At 41.6% G+C, this 11,982-nt stretch overlaps 2 non-coding genes across 2 annotated transcripts; both read right to left on the bottom strand.

The window, feature by feature from the left end:
* Nucleotides 1–2,402: 2,402 nt before the first annotated feature.
* TRNAT-UGU (transfer RNA threonine (anticodon UGU)) lies at nucleotides 2,403–2,475 on the bottom strand. The gene has a single exon. It is a non-coding gene; the product is annotated as a tRNA-Thr (tRNA).
* Nucleotides 2,476–8,765: 6,290 nt separating this feature from the next.
* On the bottom strand, nucleotides 8,766–8,838 carry TRNAT-UGU (transfer RNA threonine (anticodon UGU)). The gene has a single exon. It is a non-coding gene; the product is annotated as a tRNA-Thr (tRNA).
* Nucleotides 8,839–11,982: the final 3,144 nt, after the last annotated feature.

Genomic DNA, 11,982 nt, shown 5'->3' on the forward strand with positions numbered 1-11,982 from the left:
CGTTTTTCGTGTTTTAACACAATATTATTGAGATCTAACAGACAGTAATGCCAAGGAATGTACAGGGGAAGTTGTTAGAACCAATGGAATGTAAATAAGAAGAAAGAAAAGTGGATGAAAAAATAACCAGCCGTGGGCAGGAATCAAACCTACGACCTTCGAATAACGCGTTCGATGCTTTAACCACTTAGCTACCACAGCGGCCTTCCTTCCATCCACTTTTTTGAGTTTATATGTGAATTCAGAAGAAGGAGTGACAGTCAGCACCATCTATAAGCAAAACAACGATTGTGAAAACACTCTTATGCGCATGTTTGGCGTCACGTAGCACGTGAACTTATTATGAGCGGGCAGCTGATTAATTGTCCCTCTTATACAACCTAAAGACACCAAGTCTGCCAGTACGAGACCCTCGTTCAATGAAATAAGGGAAAAAAGTGTATACCTAAGCGCTTGTTTTTCCGTGTTTTAACACATTAATAATGACATCTAACAGACAGTAATGCCAAGGAATGTACAGGGGAAGTTATTTGAACCAATGGAATGTAAATAAGAAGAAAGAAAAGTGGATGAAAAAAGAACCAGCCGTGGGCGGAATCGAACCTACGACCTTCGAATAACGCGTTCGATGCTCTAACCACTGATCTACCACAGCTGCCTTCCCTCCATCCACTTTTATGAGTTTATATGTGAATTTAGAAGTAGGAGTGACAGTCAGCGCCATCTATAAGCCAAACGACGAATGTGAAAACACACTTATGCACATGTTTGGCGTCACGTTGCACGTGAACTTATTATGAGCGGGCAGCTGAATAATTGTCCCTCTCATACAACCTAAACACACCAAGTCTGCCAGTACGAGACCCTAGCTCAATGAAATAGGGGAAAGAAGTGTAAACCTAAGGGCTCGTTTTTTCGTGTTTTAACACAATAATAATGAGATCTAACAGACAGTAATGCCAAGAAATGTACAGGAAAAGTTATCAGAACCAATGGAATGTAAATAAGAAGAAAGAAAAGTGGATGAAAAAATAACCAGCCGTGGGCAGGAATCGAACCTACGACCTTCGAATAACGTGTTCGATGCTCTAACCACTGATCTACCACAGCTGCCTTCCCGCCATCCACTTTTTTGAGTTTATATGTGAACTCAGAAGAAGGAGTGACAGTCAGCGCCATCTATCAGCCAAACGACGAATGTGAAAACACTCCTATGCGCATGTTTGGCGTCACGTAGCACGTGAACTTATTCTTAGCGGGCAGCTGACTAATTGTTCCTCTTATACAACCTAAACACACCACTTCTGCGAGTACGAGACCCTTGTTCATTGAATTAAGGGAAAGAAGTGTATACCTAAGGGCTCGTTTTTGCGTGTTTTAACACAATATTAATGAGATCTAACCGACAGTAATGCCAAGGAATGTGCAGGGGAAGTTATTAGAACCAATGGAATGTAAATAAGAAGAAAGAAAAGTGGATGAAAGAGTAACGAGCCGTGGGCAGGAATCGAACATACGACCTTCAAATAACGCGTTCGATGCTCTAACCACTGAGCTACCACAGCGGCCTTCCTTCCATCCACTTTTTTGAGCTTATATGTGAACTTAAAAGAAGGAGTGACAGTCAGCGCCATCTATAAACCAAACGACAATTGTGAAAACACTCCTATGCGCATGTTTGGCGTCACGTAGCACGTGAACTTATTATGAGCGAGCAGCTGATTAATTGTCCCTCTTATACAACCTAAACACACGAATTCTGCGAGTACGAGACCCTCGTTCAATGAAATAAGGGAAAGAAGTGTATACCTAGGGGCTTTGTTTTTCCGTATTTTAACACAATATTATTGAGATCTAACAGACAGTAATGCCAAGAAATGTACAGGGGAAGTTATTAGAACCAATGAAATGTAAATAAGAAGAAAGAAAAGTGGATGAAAAAATAACCAGCCGTGGGCAGGAATCAAACCTACGACCTTCAAATAACACGTTCGATGCTCTAACCACTGGGCTACCACAGCGGCCTTCCCTCCATCCACTTTTTTGAGTTTATATGTGAATTCAGAAGAAGGAGTGACAGTCAGCACCATCTATAAGCAAAACAACGATTGTGAAAACACTCTTATGCGCATGTTTGGCGTCACGTAGCACGTGAACTTATTATGAGCGGGCAGCTGATTAACTGTCCCTCTTATACAACCTAAAGACACCAAGTCTGCCAGTACGAGACCCTCGTTCAATGAAATAAGGGAAAAAAGTGTATACCTAAGCGCTCGTTTTTCCGTGTTTTAACACAATAATAATGAGATCTAACAGAGAGTAATGCCAAGGAATGTACAGGGGAAGTTATTAGAACCAATGGAATGTAAATAAGAAGAAAGAAAAGTGGATGAAAAATAAACAGCCGTGGGCAGGAATCGAACCTACGACCTTCAAATAACACGTTCGATGCTCTAACCACTGAGCTACCACAGCGGCCTTCCCTCCATCCACTTTTCTGAGTTTATATGTGAATTCAGAAGAAGGAGTGACAGTCAGCACCATCTATAAGCAAAACGACGATGGTGAAAACACTCTTATGCGCATGTTTGGCGTCACGTAGCACGTGAACTTATTATGAGCGGGCAGCTGATTTATTGTCCCTCTTATACAACCCAAAGACACCAAGTCTGCCAGTACGAGACCCTCGTTCAATGAAATAAGGGAAAGAAGTGTATACCTAAGGGCTCGTTTTTGCGTGTTTTAACACAATATAATGAGATCTAACAGACCGTAATGCCAAGGAATGTACATGGAAGTTATTTGAACCAATGGAATGTAAATAAGAAAAAAGAAAAGTGGATAAAAAAAATAACCAGCCGTGGGCGGAATCGAACCTACGACCTTCGAATAACGCGTTCGATGCTCTAACCACTGATCTACCACAGCTACCTTCCCTCCATCCACTTTTATGAGTATATATGTGAATTTGAAGTAGGAGTGACAGTCAGTGCCATTTATAAGCCAAACCACGAATGTGAAAACACACTTATGCACATGTTTGGCGTCACGTAGCACGTGAACTTATTATGAGCGGGCAGCTGATTAATTGTCCCTCTCATACAACCTAAACACACCAAGTCTGCCAGTACGAGACCCTAGCTCAATGAAATAGGGGAAAGAAGTGTAAACCTAAGGGCTCGTTTTTTCGTGTTTTAACACAATATTAATGAGATCTAACAGACAGTCATGCCAAGGAACGTACAGGGGAAGTTATTAGAACCAATGGAATGTAAATAGGAAGAAAGAAAAGTGGATGAAAGAGTAACGAGCCGTGGGCAGAAATCGAACATACGACCTTTAAATAACGCGTTCGATGCTCTAACCACTGAGCTACCACAGCGGCCTTCCCTCCATCCACTTTTTTTAGTTTATATGTGAATTCAGGAGAAGGAGTGACAGTCAGCACCATCTATAAGCCAAACTAAGAATGTGAAAACACACTTATGCACATGTTTGGCGTCACGTAGCACGTGAACTTACTATGAGCGGGCAGCTGAATAATTGTCCCTCTCATACAACCTAAACACACCAAGTCTGCCAGTACGAGACCCTAGCTCAATGAAATAGGAGAAAGAAGTGTAATTCTAAGGGCTCGTTTTTTCGTGTTTTAACACAATATTAATGAGATCTAACAGACAGTAATGCCAAGGAATGTACAGGGGAAGTTATCAGAACCAATGGAATGTAAATAAGAAGAAAGAAAAGTGGATGAAAAAATAACCAGCCGTGGGCAGGAATCGAACCTACGACCTTCGAATAACGTGTTCGATGCTCTAACCACTGATCTACCACAGCTGCCTTCCCGCCATCCACTTTTTTGAGTTTATATGTGATCTCAGAAGAAGGAGTGACAGTCAGCGCCATCTATAAGCCAAACGACGAATGTGAAAACACTCCTATGCGCATGTTTGGCGTCACGTAGCACGTGAACTTATTATGAGCGAGCAGCTGATTAATTGTCCCTCTTATACAACCTAAACACACCAAGTCTGCCAGTAGGAGACCGTAGTTCAATGAAATAAGGGAAAGAAGTGTATACCTAAGGGCTCGTTTTTGCGTGTTTTAACACAATATTACTGAGATCTAACAGACAGTAATGCCAAGGAATGTACAGAGGAAGTTATTAGAACCAATGGAATGTAAATAAGAAGAAAGAAAAGTGGATGAAAGAGTAACGAGCCGTGGGCAGGAATCGAACATACGACCTTCAAATAACGCGTTTGATGCTTTAACCACTGACCTACCACAGCGGCCTTCCTTCCATCCACTTTTTTGAGTTTATATGTGAACTTAGAAGAAGGAGTGACAGTCAGCGCCATCTATAAGCCAAACGACGAATGTGAAAACACTCTTATGCATATGTTTGGCATCACGTAGCACGTGAACTTATTATGAGCGGGCAGCTGATTAATTGTCCCTCTTATACAACATAAACACACCAAGTCTGCCAGTACGAGACCCTAGCTCAATGAAATAGAGGAAAGAAGTGTATACCTAAGGGCTCGTTTTTCCGTGTTTAACACAATATTAATGAGATCTAACAGACAGTCATGCCAAGGAATGTACAGGGGAAGTTATTAGAACCAATGGAATGTGAATAAGAAGAAAGAAAAGTGGATGAAAAAATAACCAGCCGTGGGCGGAATCGAACCTACGACCTTCAAATAACGCGTTCGATGCTCTAACCACTGATCTACCACAGCTGCCTTCCCTCCATCCACTTTTATGAGTTTATATGTGAATTTAGAAGTAGGAGTGACAGTCAGCGCCATCTATAAGCCAAACGACGAATGTGAAAACAAACTTATGCACATGTTTGGCGTCACGTAGCACGTGAACTTATTATGATCGTGACGCTGATTAATTGTCCCTCTCATACAACCTAAACACACCAAGTCTGCCAGTACGAGACCCTAGCTCAATGAAATAGGGGAAAGAAGTGTAAACCTAAGGGCTCGTTTTTTAATGTTTTAACACAATAATAATGAGATCTAACAGACAGTCATGCCAAGGAACGTACAGGGGAAGTTATTAGAACCAATGGAATGTAAATAGGAAGAAAGAAAAGTGGATGAAAAAATAACAAGCCGTGGGCAGAAATCGAACCTACGACCTTCAAATAACGCGTTCGATGGTCTAATCACTGAGCTGCCACAGCGGCCTTCCCTCCATCCACTTTTTTGAGTTTATATGTGAATTTGGAAGTAGGAGTGACAGTCAGCGCCATCTATAAGCCAAACGACGAATGTGAAAACACTCTTATGCGCATGTTTAGCGTCACGTAGCACGTGAACTTATTGTGAGCGGGCAGCTGATTAATTGTCCCTTTTATACAACCTAAACACACCAATTCTGCGAGTACGAGACCCTCATTCAATGAAATAAGGGAAAGAAGTGTATACCTAGGGGCTTTGTTTTTTCGTGTTTTACCACAATTATATTGAGATCTAACAGACAGTAATGCCAAGGAATGTACAGGGGAAGTTATTAGAACCAATGGAATCTAAATAAGAAGAAAGAAAAGTGGATGAAAAAATAACCAGCCGTGGGCAGGAATCGAACCTACGACCTTCGAATAACGCGTTCGATGCTCTAACCAGTGATCTACCACAGCTGCCTTCCCTCCATCCACTTTTTTGAGTTTATATGTGAACTTAGAAGAAGGAGTGGCAGTCAGCGCCATCTATAAGCCAAACGACGAATGTGAAAACACTCCTATGCGCATGTTTGGCGTCACGTAGCACGTGAACTTATAATGAGCGAGCAGCTGATTAATTGTCCCTCCTCTACAACCTAAGCACACCAAGTCTGCTAGTACGAGACCCTCGTTCATTGTAATAAGGGAAAGAAGTGTATACCTAAGGGCTCGTTTTTGCGTGTTTTAACACAATATAATGAGATCTAACAGACAGTAATGCCAAGGAATGTACAGGGGAAGTTATTAGAACCAATGGAATGTAAATAAGAAGAAAGAAAAGTGGATGAAAGAGTGACGAGCCGTGGGCAAGAATCGAACATACGACCTTTAAATAACGCGTTCGATGCTCTAACCACTGAGCTACCACAGCGGCCTTCCATCCATCCACTTTTTTGAGTTTATATGTGAACTTAGAAGAAGGAGTGACAGTCAGCGCCATCTATAAGCCAAACGACAAATGTGAAAACACTCCTATGCGCATGTTTGGCATCACGTAGCACGTGAACTTATTGTGTGCGGGCAGCTGAATAATTGTCCCTCTTATACAACCTAAACACAACACGTCTGCCAGTACGAGACCCTCGTTCAATGAAATAAGGGAAAAAAGTGTATACCTAAGGGCTCGTTTTTCGTGTTTTAACACAATATTATTGAGATCTAACAGACAGTAATGCCAAGGAATGTACAGGGGAAGTTGTTAGAACCAATGGAATGTAAATAAGAAGAAAGAAAAGTGGATGAAAAAATAACCAGCCGTGGGCAGGAATCAAACCTACGACCTTCGAATAACGCGTTCGATGCTTTAACCACTTAGCTACCACAGCGGCCTTCCTTCCATCCACTTTTTTGAGTTTATATGTGAATTCAGAAGAAGGAGTGACAGTCAGCACCATCTATAAGCAAAACAACGATTGTGAAAACACTCTTATGCGCATGTTTGGCGTCACGTAGCACGTGAACTTATTATGAGCGGGCAGCTGATTAATTGTCCCTCTTATACAACCTAAAGACACCAAGTCTGCCAGTACGAGACCCTCGTTCAATGAAATAAGGGAAAAAAGTGTATACCTAAGCGCTTGTTTTTCCGTGCTTTAACACATTAATAATGACATCTAACAGACAGTAATGCCAAGGAATGTACAGGGGAAGTTATTTGAACCAATGGAATGTAAATAAGAAGAAAGAAAAGTGGATGAAAAAAGAACCAGCCGTGGGCGGAATCGAACCTACGACCTTCGAATAACGCGTTCGATGCTCTAACCACTGATCTACCACAGCTGCCTTCCCTCCATCCACTTTTATGAGTTTATATGTGAATTTAGAAGTAGGAGTGACAGTCAGCGCCATCTATAAGCCAAACGACGAATGTGAAAACACACTTATGCACATGTTTGGCGTCACGTTGCACGTGAACTTATTATGAGCGGGCAGCTGAATAATTGTCCCTCTCATACAACCTAAACACACCAAGTCTGCCAGTACGAGACCCTAGCTCAATGAAATAGGGGAAAGAAGTGTAAACCTAAGGGCTCGTTTTTTCGTGTTTTAACACAATAATAATGAGATCTAACAGACAGTAATGCCAAGAAATGTACAGGGGAAGTTATCAGAACCAATGGAATGTAAATAAGAAGAAAGAAAAGTGGATGAAAAAATAACCAGCCGTGGGCAGGAATCGAACCTACGACCTTCGAATAACGTGTTCGATGCTCTAACCACTGATCTACCACAGCTGCCTTCCCGCCATCCACTTTTTTGAGTTTATATGTGAACTCAGAAGAAGGAGTGACAGTCAGCGCCATCTATCAGCCAAACGACGAATGTGAAAACACTCCTATGCGCATGTTTGGCGTCACGTAGCACGTGAACTTATTCTTAGCGGGCAGCTGACTAATTGTTCCTCTTATACAACCTAAACACACCACTTCTGCGAGTACGAGACCCTTGTTCATTGAAATAAGGGAAAGAAGTGTATACCTAAGGGCTCGTTTTTGCGTGTTTTAACACAATATTAATGAGATCTCACCGACAGTAATGCCAAGGAATGTGCAGGGGAAGTTATTAGAACCAATGGAATGTAAATAAGAAGAAAGAAAAGTGGATGAAAGAGTAACGAGCCGTGGGCAGGAATCGAACATACGACCTTCAAATAACGCGTTCGATGCTCTAACCACTGAGCTACCACAGCGGCCTTCCTTCCATCCACTTTTTTGAGCTTATATGTGAACTTAAAAGAAGGAGTGACAGTCAGCGCCATCTATAAACCAAACGACAATTGTGAAAACACTCCTATGCGCATGTTTGGCGTCACGTAGCACGTGAACTTATTATGAGCGAGCAGCTGATTAATTGTCCCTCTTATACAACCTAAACACACGAATTCTGCGAGTACGAGACCCTCGTTCAATGAAATAAGGGAAAGAAGTGTATACCTAGGGGCTTTGTTTTTCCGTATTTTAACACAATATTATTGAGATCTAACAGACAGTAATGCCAAGAAATGTACAGGGGAAGTTATTAGAACCAATGAAATGTAAATAAGAAGAAAGAAAAGTGGATGAAAAAATAACCAGCCGTGGGCAGGAATCAAACCTACGACCTTCAAATAACACGTTCGATGCTCTAACCACTGGGCTACCACAGCGGCCTTCCCTCCATCCACTTTTTTGAGTTTATATGTGAATTCAGAAGAAGGAGTGACAGTCAGCACCATCTATAAGCAAAACAACGATTGTGAAAACACTCTTATGCGCATGTTTGGCGTCACGTAGCACGTGAACTTATTATGAGTGGGCAGCTGATTAATTGTCCCTCTTATACAACCTAAAGACACCAAGTCTGCCAGTACGAGACCCTCGTTCAATGAAATAAGGGAAAAAAGTGTATACCTAAGCGCTCGTTTTTCCGTGTTTTAACACAATAATAATGAGATCTAACAGAGAGTAATGCCAAGGAATGTACAGGGGAAGTTATTAGAACCAATGGAATGTAAATAAGAAGAAAGAAAAGTGGATGAAAAATAAACAGCCGTGGGCAGGAATCGAACCTACGACCTTCAAATAACACGTTCGATGCTCTAACCACTGAGCTACCACAGCGGCCTTCCCTTCATCCACTTTTCTGAGTTTATATGTGAATTCAGAAGAAGGAGTGACAGTCAGCACCATCTATAAGCAAAACGACGATGGTGAAAACACTCTTATGCGCATGTTTGGCGTCACGTAGCACGTGAACTTATTATGAGCGGGCAGCTGATTTATTGTCCCTCTTATACAACCCAAAGACACCAAGTCTGCCAGTACGAGACCCTCGTTCAATGAAATAAGGGAAAGAAGTGTATACCTAAGGGCTCGTTTTTGCGTGTTTTAACACAATATAATGAGATCTAACAGACCGTAATGCCAAGGAATGTACATGGAAGTTATTTGAACCAATGGAATGTAAATAAGAAAAAAGAAAAGTGGATAAAAAAAATAACCAGCCGTGGGCGGAATCGAACCTACGACCTTCGAATAACGCGTTCGATGCTCTAACCACTGATCTACCACAGCTACCTTCCCTCCATCCACTTTTATGAGTATATATGTGAATTTGAAGTAGGAGTGACAGTCAGTGCCATTTATAAGCCAAACCACGAATGTGAAAACACACTTATGCACATGTTTGGCGTCACGTAGCACGTGAACTTATTATGAGCGGGCAGCTGATTAATTGTCCCTCTCATACAACCTAAACACACCAAGTCTGCCAGTACGAGACCCTAGCTCAATGAAATAGGGGAAAGAAGTGTAAACCTAAGGGCTCGTTTTTTCGTGTTTTAACACAATATTAATGAGATCTAACAGACAGTCATGCCAAGGAACGTACAGGGGAAGTTATTAGAACCAATGGAATGTAAATAGGAAGAAAGAAAAGTGGATGAAAGAGTAACGAGCCGTGGGCAGAAATCGAACATACGACCTTTAAATAACGCGTTCGATGCTCTAACCACTGAGCTACCACAGCGGCCTTCCCTCCATCCACTTTTTTTAGTTTATATGTGAATTCAGGAGAAGGAGTGACAGTCAGCACCATCTATAAGCAAAACAACGATTGTGAAAACACTCTTATGTGCATGTTTGGCGTCACGTAGCACGTGAACTTATTATGAGCGGGAAGCTGATTAATTGTCCCTCTTATACAACCTAAAGACACCAAGTCTGCCAGTACGAGACCCTCGTTCAATGAAATAAGGGAAAAAAATGTATACCTAAGCGCTCGTTTTTCCGTGTTTTAACACAATAATAATGACATCTAACAGACAGTAATGCCAAGGAATGTACAGGGGAAGTTATTTGAACCAATGGAATGTAAATAAGAAGAAAGAAAAGTGGATGAAAAAATAACCAGCCGTGAACGGAATCGAACCTACGACCTTCGAATAACGCGTTCGATGCTCTAACCACTGATCTACCACAGCTGCCTTCCCTCCATCCACTTTTATGAGTTTATATGTGAATTTAGAAGTAGGAGTGACAGTCAGCGCCATCTATAAGCCAAACGAAGAATGTGAAAACACACTTATGCACATGTTTGGCGTCACGTAGCACGTGAACTTATTATGAGCGGGCAGCTGAATAATTGTCCCTCTCATACAACCTAAACACACCAAGTCTGCCAGTACGAGACCCTAGCTCAATGAAATAGGAGAAAGAAGTGTAATTCTAAGGGCTCGTTTTTTCGTGTTTTAACACAATATTAATGAGATCTAACAGACAGTAATGCCAAGGAATGTACAGGGGAAGTTATCAGAACCAATCGAATGTAAATAAGAAGAAAGAAAAGTGGATGAAAAATAACTAGCCGTGGGCAGGAATCGAACCTACGACCTTCGAATAACGTGTTCGATGCTCTAACCACTGATCTACCACAGCTGCCTTCCCGCCATCCACTTTTTTGAGTTTATATGTGAACTCAGAAGAAGGAGTGACAGTCAGCGCCATCTATAGGCCAAACGACGAATGTGAAAACACTCCTATGCGCATGTTTGGCGTCACGTAGCACGTGAACTTATTATGAGCGAGCAGCTGATTAATTGTCCCTCTTATACAACCTAAACACACCAAGTCTGCCAGTACGAGACCCTCGTTCAATGAAATAAGGGAAAAAAGTGTATACCTAAGGGCTCGTTTTTCCGTGTTTAACACAATATTAATGAGATCTAACAGACAGTCATGCCAAGGAATGTACATGGGAAGTTATTAGAACCAATAGAATGTGAATAAGAAGAAAGAAATGTGGATGAAAAAATAACCAGCCGTGGGCAGAAATCGAACCTACGACCTTCAAATAACGCGTTCGATGGTCTAACCACTGAGCTACCACAGCGGCCTTCTCTCCATCCACTTTTTTGAGTTTATATGTGAATTTGGAAGTAGGAGTGACAGTCAGCGCCATCTATAAGCCAAACGACGAATGTGAAAACACTCTTATGCGCATGGTTGGCGTCACGTAGCACGTGAACTCATTGTGAGCGGGCAGCTGATATATTGTCCCTCTTATACAACCTAAACACACGAATTCTGCGAGTACGAGACCCTCATTCAGTGAAATAAGGGAAAGAAGTGTATACCTAAGGGCTTTGTTTTTCCGTATTTTAACACAATATTATTGAGATCTAACAGACAGTAATGCCAAGAAATGTACAGGGGAAGTTATTAGAACCAATGGAATGTAAATAAGAAGAAAGAAAAGTGGATGAAAAAATAACCAGCCGTGGGCAGGAATCGAACCTACGACCTTCGAATAACGCGTTCGATGCTCTAACCACTGATCTACCACAGCTGCCTTCCCTCCATCCACTTTTTTGAGTTTATATGTGAACTTAGAAGAAGGAGTGACAGTCAGCGCCATCTATAAGCCAAACGACGAATGTGAAAACACTCCTATGCGCATGTTTGGCGTTACGTAGCACGTGAACTTATAATGAGCGAGCAGCTGATTAATTGTCCCTCTTATACAACCTAAACACACTAATTCTGCGAGTACGAGACCGTCGTTCATTGAAATAAGGGAAAAAAGTGTATACCTAAGGGCTCGTTTTTGCGTGTTTTAACACAATATTAATGAGATTTAACAGACAGTAATGCCAAGGAATGTACAGGGGAAGTTATTAGAAGCAATGGAATGTAAATAAGAAGAAAGAAAAGTGGATGAAAGAGTAACGAGCCGTGGGCAGGAATCGAACATACGACCTTTAAATA

This window comes from Rhipicephalus microplus, chromosome 1 (assembly GCF_043290135.1).
Source record: "Rhipicephalus microplus isolate Deutch F79 chromosome 1, USDA_Rmic, whole genome shotgun sequence".
In the NCBI taxonomy this organism is placed as follows: domain Eukaryota; kingdom Metazoa; phylum Arthropoda; class Arachnida; order Ixodida; family Ixodidae; genus Rhipicephalus; species Rhipicephalus microplus.